At 48.4% G+C, this 8,113-nt stretch overlaps 1 pseudogene across 1 annotated transcript; it reads left to right on the top strand.

The window, feature by feature from the left end:
* The first annotated feature begins 52 nt into the window (after window positions 1-52).
* LOC148044811 (kunitz/BPTI-like toxin pseudogene) lies at window positions 53-2,404 on the top strand (annotated as a pseudogene). Its single transcript, XR_015697417.1, has 3 exons — window positions 53-137; window positions 627-788; window positions 2,223-2,404. The product of XR_015697417.1 is annotated as a kunitz/BPTI-like toxin pseudogene (transcript).
* Window positions 2,405-8,113: the final 5,709 nt, after the last annotated feature.

The raw sequence follows: 8,113 nt of genomic DNA, 5'->3' as shown, positions 1-8,113 counted from the left end.
TGGGGATCATAAATAGAGCCAGCAGTCTGAGTGTTGGGCAGAGAGCTTCATCATGTCTTCTGGAGGTCTTCTTCTCCTGCTGGGACTCCTCACCCTCTGGGCAGAGCTGAGCCCCGTCTCCGGCCAGGACCGTCCAAGTGAGCTTTCAGAAATATCTCAGGACTCTTGGCAGGGAGGGGCTGAAGTGGTCAGAGTTCTCCCCCAGAGAAGGGGAAACAGAGACCCCCAGTCTGGAACCTCTGGCTTGGTGGGGCTTCTTCTGGGGAGGTTCTGGAGAGGGGGGTTGGGGGTCAGCTGAACAGGAGACAGAAGTGGGAGGGGACCCCAAGAAAGAGAGATGCAGTTTTAGGGGAAGTCTTTATTCAAGACAGCTGCAGAATCAGGAATTTAAGCCACAGGAAGAATCCAGTCCATCCATTGGATCCAGTCCCCAGAGCAGGAAACCAAATTAAAATGTCCCAAGTGGCTCCCAAGTGGCTCCCAAGTGGCTCCCTAACACGCACCCTAACCCTAACACGCAGAGTGCTTCCACTCTGAGCATGCTAGGAGGGCCCCGGGTTGGGGAAATATGTTGAAGGTCTTTGTGGTACCTAATGAAATAACACCTTCCCTTCCATTTGTCACAGAGTTGTGTTATTTTCGTCCTAACCGTGGACCATGCTCGGCCAATGTTCAACTCTACTACTACGACCCATTTTTAAACAAATGTGAAGAATTTACTTATGGTGGATGCCGGGGCAATGCTAACAGGTTTAGGACCAGAGATGAATGCCGCTACACCTGTGTTGGTAAGTACGGAAGGAGTAGCGGAGTGGCCTCTTCATAGAACAAGAACTGCCTTCTCTTAACGTTAAGCATAAGATGGGTTAATGGAGCATCCTGGTTCTCACAACAGGCTATGATGGATTCCGTAGAAGGGAACCTTTGTCGCTCTGCTTGAACTGTGGAATTTCAGGTGCTCTCTGAGCTTGGAGGAGGGGGAGGAGAGGGGGAGGAGAAGGAGAAAGAGAAGAAGGGGAGAGCAGTCCCTGGTGCTCTCTGAGTGGGGTTATTGTCTTGCAGACATTTCATGACCGAAGTAGGCAACCTCATCAGTACTAGAAGGCAGTGGAGCTCACAGAGAGGAAGAGGAGGAGCGGAGGGGAGGAGGATTATTTTGCTGCAGATGTTTCATGACCCAACTAGGGAATGTCATCAGTGCTAGAAGAGAGTGGGGTTTGCAGAGAATAGGAGAAAGAAAGAAAGGAAGGAAGGGAGGGAGGGAGGGAGGGAGGGAGGGAAGGAAGGAAGGAAGGAAGGAAGGAAGGAAGGAAGGAAGGAAGGAAGGAAGGAAGGAAGGAAAGACTATGTAATCCTGGTGGTCTCTGAGCTTAGTTGTTTTATTTTTGAGTAGGGAATTATTTTGGGGGGAGGGGGGAGTTTTGTCCCAATTATGTGGATGTTGGCCTGATGGCTCCATCCTGCCCCCTTTCGAGGGAGCCCAGGGGCCTGTGCTGAGGGACCCACTCAGATCTTCAACCTCCCCATTTAGTCTAAGAACTTCAGGCATCTTCCAGGAGGACCAAGGAAGGAAGACCTCCCTGGTTCTCCAGCCTCTGCTTGGGGGAGGGTCCTCTCTTACCCCCTCTGTGTTTGGGGAGGGGGCTGTGGGGGTGTGCAGAACCAGCACAGAAAGTCCCTGCCTCCCATTCCCTGGAATTCCTCCTTCCTCTTTGGTGGAAACTGGGGTTGTGCCTGTCCACCCCCAGCCAAGATTTGGGGGCCCAATTATAGCAATAGCAATAGCAATAGCAGTAGACTTATATACCGCTTCATAGGCCTTTCAGGCCTCTCTAAGCGGTTTACAGAGAGTCAGCATATTGTCCCCAACAATCTGGGTCCTCATTTTACCCACCTCGGAAGGATGGAAGGCTGAGTCAACCCTGAGCCGGTGAGATTTGAACCGCTGACCTGCTGATCTAGCAGTAGCCTGCAGTGCTGCATTTAACCACTGTGCCACCTTGGCTCTTCAATTATAGTGTCCCTCCCCTCAGGGTCCTGAGTGGTTGACCCCAGAGGGAAACTTCTGTGCCTTGTGGGGAAGGGGGATGAGGAGGTGGGATTCTGGCAATGTACCATCCTGGATGTGTGGAGATGAAAGGTCCAGAGGTGGGATATGGGACTTGGTCTGGGACTCCAATTCCAGGGGAATCTCTCAGCCTTGGGGGTCTTCTCCTTTGCAGAAAAACCTGGAGTGTGTCCCCAGGGCCCTCCATCCCCTCCCTGTGTCAAGAAGTGTGAAAATGACTGGAAGTGTCCTGGGGAGCAGAAGTGTTGCCATTACGGTTGCCTGTCTGCCTGCAAGGATCCTGTCTACGTGCCGCATGGTATGTCCCCTATGTTGTCCCTTGTGCCATTTGATTAGAGCAAAGAAACAGTTGTATGGGGTCTCCAAGGCTCAGAGAAGGTCTGGGCACATGAAGGTTTCTCTGGGGATGATGATGAAGAAGGAGGAGGAGGAGGAGCAGGAGAAGGAGAAGGAGAAGGAGAAGAAGGAGAAGGAGAAGGAGGAGGAGAAGGAGAAGGAAAAGGAAAAGAAGGAGAAGGAGGAGGAAGAGGAGGAGGAGGAGAAGGAAAAGAAGGAGAAGGAGGAGGAAGAGGAGGAGGAGGAGAAGGAGAAGGAGAAGAAAAAGAAGAAGAGGAGGAGGAGGAGGAGGAGGAGGAGGAAGAAGAAGAAGAAGAAGAAGAAGAAGAAGAAGAAGAAGAAGTAGTAGTAGTAGTAGTAGTAGTAGTAGTAGTAGTAGTAGTAGTAGTAGTAGTAGTATGGTTCATTGACATTGCAATACCTGGAGATGCACAATTTGAAGATAAACAGCAAGAAAAAAAAATCACAAAGTACTGGGACTTGCAAATTGAAGTTGAGCGACTGTGGAAAAAGAAATCGTGTGTTGTCCTGATTGTAATTGGAGCCCTTGGAGCAATACCCAAAGGCTACCTCGCTATTTGGAAATTTTAAATTTATCAGACTTGAACATTCTGATTCTACAAAAAAACCTCCCTACTTGGAACAGCTTATATCCTCCGACGTTGCCTTAACGGTTCCTAGGTCCTTGGTTAGGACTCGAGCTGTTGAGCTACTAACCAGCCCCAAAGGCTGTGAATCTCACCAAAGATTAACCATAGGATGATGATGATGATGATGATGATGATGATGATGATGATGATGATGATGATGATGATAATGATGATGGTGGTGGTGGTGGTGGTGGTGATGCAGAATTAGCTGTGGTGGGGCCCTTCTTCCTGATAGATAACCCCCCCTCAGTGTAGCAATAGCAATAGCAATAGCAATAGCAGTTAGACTTATATACCGCTTCCTAGGGCTTTCAGCCCTCTCTAAGCGGTTTACAGAGTCAGCATATCGCCCCCAACAACAATCCGGGTCCTCATTTTACCCACCTCGGAAGGATGGAAGGCTGAGTCAACCCTGAGCCAGTGAGATTTGAACAGCCGAACTGCAAAACTGCAGTCAGCTGAAGTAGCTTGCAGTGCTGCATTTAACCACTGCGCCACCTCGGCTCTTCAAGAAATAGCAGTTAGGCTTATATACCGCTTCATAGGGCTTTCAGCCCTCTCTAAGCGGTTTACAGAGTCAGCATATCACCCCCAACAACAATCCGGGTCCTCATTTTACCCACCTCGGAAGGATGGAAGGCTGAGTCAACCCTGAGCCGGTGAGATTAGAACAGCCGAACTGCAGAACTGCAGTCAGTGAAGTAGCCTGCAATGCTGCATTTAACCACTGTGCCACCTCAGTAGAAGCCATGAGACAGACCCTCCACATCCCTCCTCCCAGTCTCCCTTGACTTCTCCTCCTCCTGAACCTCCATTGGTAGAACGGTGGCCTCCCAGTTCAGCTGCTCCTGGGCACTGTGTTGAAGAAGATGTTTCTCCTACCAGCCTGGTCAGGAAGCCAGAAGATGCTGGGCAATGAAGGCTTCCAGGAGAAGGAGAGGCCAGGACAGGAAATCTTTGCCAAGTTTGGTCCAGCTCATCCTTTGGGCAGGCCAAATCTGGCCCAAGCTCAGGAGACAGGAAGGTCCAGAGCTTCACCAGGGGGTTAGAGGGACAATCCCACATTTCTAGCTGTAAGAAATGCTCCATGGCAGAGTTAGAAAGCTCGTGTCCTTCTCTGTGCTCCAAGCAGTGGCCTTGAGGTCTCCTGGAAGGAGAGGATTGGAGAAAGGCGCTGGAGGTCATCTAGTCCATCCTCCTCCTCAGAAATCCTCAATGCATCCCGGAAAGATTCTGTCCGACCTTTGATTGAAACCCCCATTGATGGAGCCCCAAAACTCCATGGAGGGAGGCTGCCCCATTGTTTCCTGGCTCTCTCTCTCTCAATGGGGTCATTCCTCCTGAGTTTGAGTTTGGGTCTCCGTGGTTGTGGGATGAGGCAGGGGGAAGCACCGGAGGCAGTTCTGGGCAGAAATCTCACATCTGAATGTTTGTTTTTACAGGATCAGCAACGGGGAGACCGACCACAATTGGATCTACTCAGGGGTGGGATTCAAATAATTTAACAACCAGTTCTGTGCGAACTGGTGCGACCTCGCTGAATCCCATCACTGGATCTACTGTTCCAACTTGACCCGAAGATTCTCCTTCTGTCCTGGACTACCTTGGAGACCCTCCCCCCCAAACCCCACCCTGGGCTCATTCCTTCAGTTCTGCAATAAAGCTTTGATACCAGCTGCAATCTTGGTCTCAGGTGTCTTTTTCTGCCCCTTTGAGGGTTTCTCTCCCCACCTTGACCCGTGTCGCCCCCCCCCCCATCCCAGAGGAAGAGGGGCTGAGAAGAACCACATCATTCCCCAGTGTGGCTTTCCAGAGAGAATGTGCAGGGGAAGCCTCTCTCCAGGCCACTCAGTCCCTTACTCAGTCCCTTACTCCAGAGTTAATTCTGGGATGGACACAGAGACTCTGCTGACCTGTGATGGTTCCACGTGGACGGTCTGGCTGGAGACAATCAGGCAACTCACAGAAAGTTTTCTGCCTTTATTTCATGAAGCAGAACAAAAGAGAAAGGAGAGGAGCAGGGGAAAAAAACAGGAAAAGAAAACAGAATGGTAGGAAAGATAATAGATAAACGAGGGATTCTCATGCTTGTAGATATTTGTCCATTATAAACAGATGTCAATATAGCTGTCCATGCAAAATGCCCTTTCCCTGACACCTGTTGATAAGTCACCAGTAGCTTCATCTCCTGAACGTGGAGAGGGAAGGGAGGGAGCAGATTAAAAGCAGGTCAAGGGTTTTGTGTGAACAAAGCCAGGCATAATGGTGAGGCCAACGGTTCAGCTGGGACTTCTCAGCTAATCAGAATACAGTTGGAAGGGACCTTGGAGGTCTTCTAGTCCAGCCCCCTGCTCAAGCAGGAGACCATATACCGTCTCAGACAAATGGCTGACCAGTCTTTTCCTAAAAACCTGCAGTGATAAAGCACCCACCACTTCTAGTGGCAAGCTGTTCTGCTGGTGAATTTGTTCTCATTGTTAGGAAGTTTGTCCTTAGTTCCAAGTTGCTTCTCTCCTTGATTAGTGTCCATCCGTTGTTTCTTGTCCTGTCCTCAGATGCTTTGGAAAATAGCTTGACTCCTTCTTCCTTGTGGCACCCCCTCAAATACTGGAAGATGCTCTCCTGTCTCCCCTGGTCCTTCTCTTCACTAGACTAGCCAGGCCCAGTTCCAGCAACTGTCCTTCATATTCTTAACAGATTAGCAGAGTTGGAAGGGACCTTGTAGGTCATCTAGTCCAACCCCCACCCCACCCAAGCAGGAGACCCTACACCATCTCTAACAGATGGCAGTTCAGCCTCTTCTTGAAAGCCTCCATGGATGAATCTCCCACAACTTCCGAAGGCAACTTCTGTTCCATGGGTTGATGGTTCTCACTGTCAGGGAATTCCTCCTTATTTCTAGGTTCAATCTCCCCTTGAACAGTTTCCATCCATTATTCCTTGTCTGGCCTTCAGGTGCTTTGGAGAATAGCTTGATCCCCTTCCTCCTCTCTGTTGCAGCCCCTCAAATATTGGAAGACTTCTATCGTGTCTCTCCTGGTCCTTCTCTTCACTAGACTAGCCAGGCCCAGTTCCTGCAACCGTTCGTCATATGTTTTAGCCTCCAGTCCCCTGATCCTCTCTGTTGCTCTTCTCTGCACTCTTTCTAGAGTCTCCACATCTTTTTTATAGTGTGGGGACCAGAACTGGATGCAGGACTCTAGGTGTGGCCTTACTAAGGCTTTGTAGAGTGGTGTTAGTGCCTCCCTTGATCTTGATTGTATCCCTCTGTTAATGCAACTGAGGATTGCATTGGCTTTTTCGGCTGCCACTGCACACGGCTGGCTCCTATTTAGCTGGTTGTCCACTAAGGCTCCAAGATTTCATTTTCATTTCATTTCATTTCATTTTATTAAGTTTGTATGCTGCCCTATTCCTGAGAGACTCAGGGCGGCTAACAATAAAAAGGGAGGGGATACAAAAATAAAATAAAAACAACAATTTAAAATTCTACAACAGCCGTAACCTCGAATGGGGCTGGATAGTTCAGCAGCCCCAAGAGAACCAAGGGCATTTCAGCAGAAATTTCCAGAAGCCCAAAAGACTTTCCCACAATTATATCCAGAGACTGCACTGGACAACATGCGCTGAGCTAATTGAGGGGGGGGGGCAGTATTTGAACTTTATCTCTAGGGGTCATCACGGAAAGACCTAGATCTGGTTTTGCCTTCAAGCATGGCAAAATGGTGTACTCAATGAAGCTTTGCAGAGAGAGATTGGATCCTCTCGATTGTACTTGCTTCGGGTCCGTCAGTTGGAACCTTGACACATAGAACATCGGAGCTGGAAGGGACCTTGGAGATCTTCTAGCCCAACCCCCCCCCCCCCGATGAAGCAGCAGACCCTGTACATTGCAGACAAATGATTGTCCAATCTCTTCTTAAAAACTTCCAGCAATGGAGCGCCTGCCTCTTCTGAAATCATTCCGCTGGTTAACTTTCCTCACAATTAATGTTCCACTGACAGGAAATTTCTCCTCAGTTCTAGGTCGTCTCTCTCTTGATGGCTTCCCACCCATTTCTTCTGGTATGGAGTTCCAAAGCTGCTTTTCACAAGAGTGGTGTTTCTCTGGTGTTTCTTTGAAGACGTTTCCCTCTTCATCCAAGAAGCAAGAAGGCTAAGATATCAGCATATCTCAAGGACCATTCAAACAAGAGATATAAACTGGAGTGGAGAAGATGGATCGACTATACTCGAAATAAATACGGGACTAAGAAATTCCAGATAGCTTATGAATGAAGAAACAAGGAATGACATAATCTGTTTAGAGCTAGCCTAGCAAAGAGGAGTTAAAGCTCAAATGGAAGATGATATTAACTTTTTTAAAGGTTTATTTTAGAATATCTTTGTTAAAGATTTATACCCTGTATTGGTTCTGGGGAGTTGTGGGGGGAGGGGGAAGGTTGGGGGGTGGGATTTGGGTGGGGAGGGGAGGGGGAGGGAGGTAAATATTTGTAAAAGATTTTTTTTTCTAAAATTTTCAATTAAAAAAAAGAAAGAAAAAAGAAAAACCTGAAAGTTCTGTTGCCTCTTGTGAAAAGCAGCTTTGGGACAACCGTGATTTGGATGACGGAGAATCTCCATAGGCATTCTTTTTCTAAAAAAAAAGTTTTTTATTTTTAAACAAACAATAGCAATAGCAATAGTTAGACTTATATACGGCTTCATAGGGCTGTCAGCCCTCTCTAAGCGGTTTACAGAGTCAGCCTATCGCCCCCAACAACAATCCGGGTCCTCATTTTACCCACCTCGGAAGGATGGAAGACTGAGTCAACCCTGAGCCGGTGAGATTTGAACAGCCGAACTGCAGAACTGCAGTCAGCTCAAGTAGCATGCAGTGCTGCATTTAACCACTGCGCCACCTCGGCTCTTTCCTGAAGTCAGGAAAGCAAAGTCACTTAACAACGCTCTTGCTTAGCAATTAAAATTTTGGGCTCAATTGTGATCATAAGTTCTCTTTCTTTTTCTTTCTCTCTCTCTCTCTTTCTCTCTCTCTCACACACACTCTTTCTTTCCTTCC

The sequence above is a fragment of the Thamnophis sirtalis genome, unplaced genomic scaffold (genome assembly GCF_051295495.1).
Source record: "Thamnophis sirtalis isolate CommonGarterSnake01/CBP01778 unplaced genomic scaffold, rThaSir2_p1.2 scaffold_7, whole genome shotgun sequence".
Taxonomy (NCBI): domain Eukaryota; kingdom Metazoa; phylum Chordata; class Lepidosauria; order Squamata; family Natricidae; genus Thamnophis; species Thamnophis sirtalis.
Note: the sequence above shows the minus strand (reverse complement) of the source record. Positions and strands in the feature narration are given on the sequence as shown.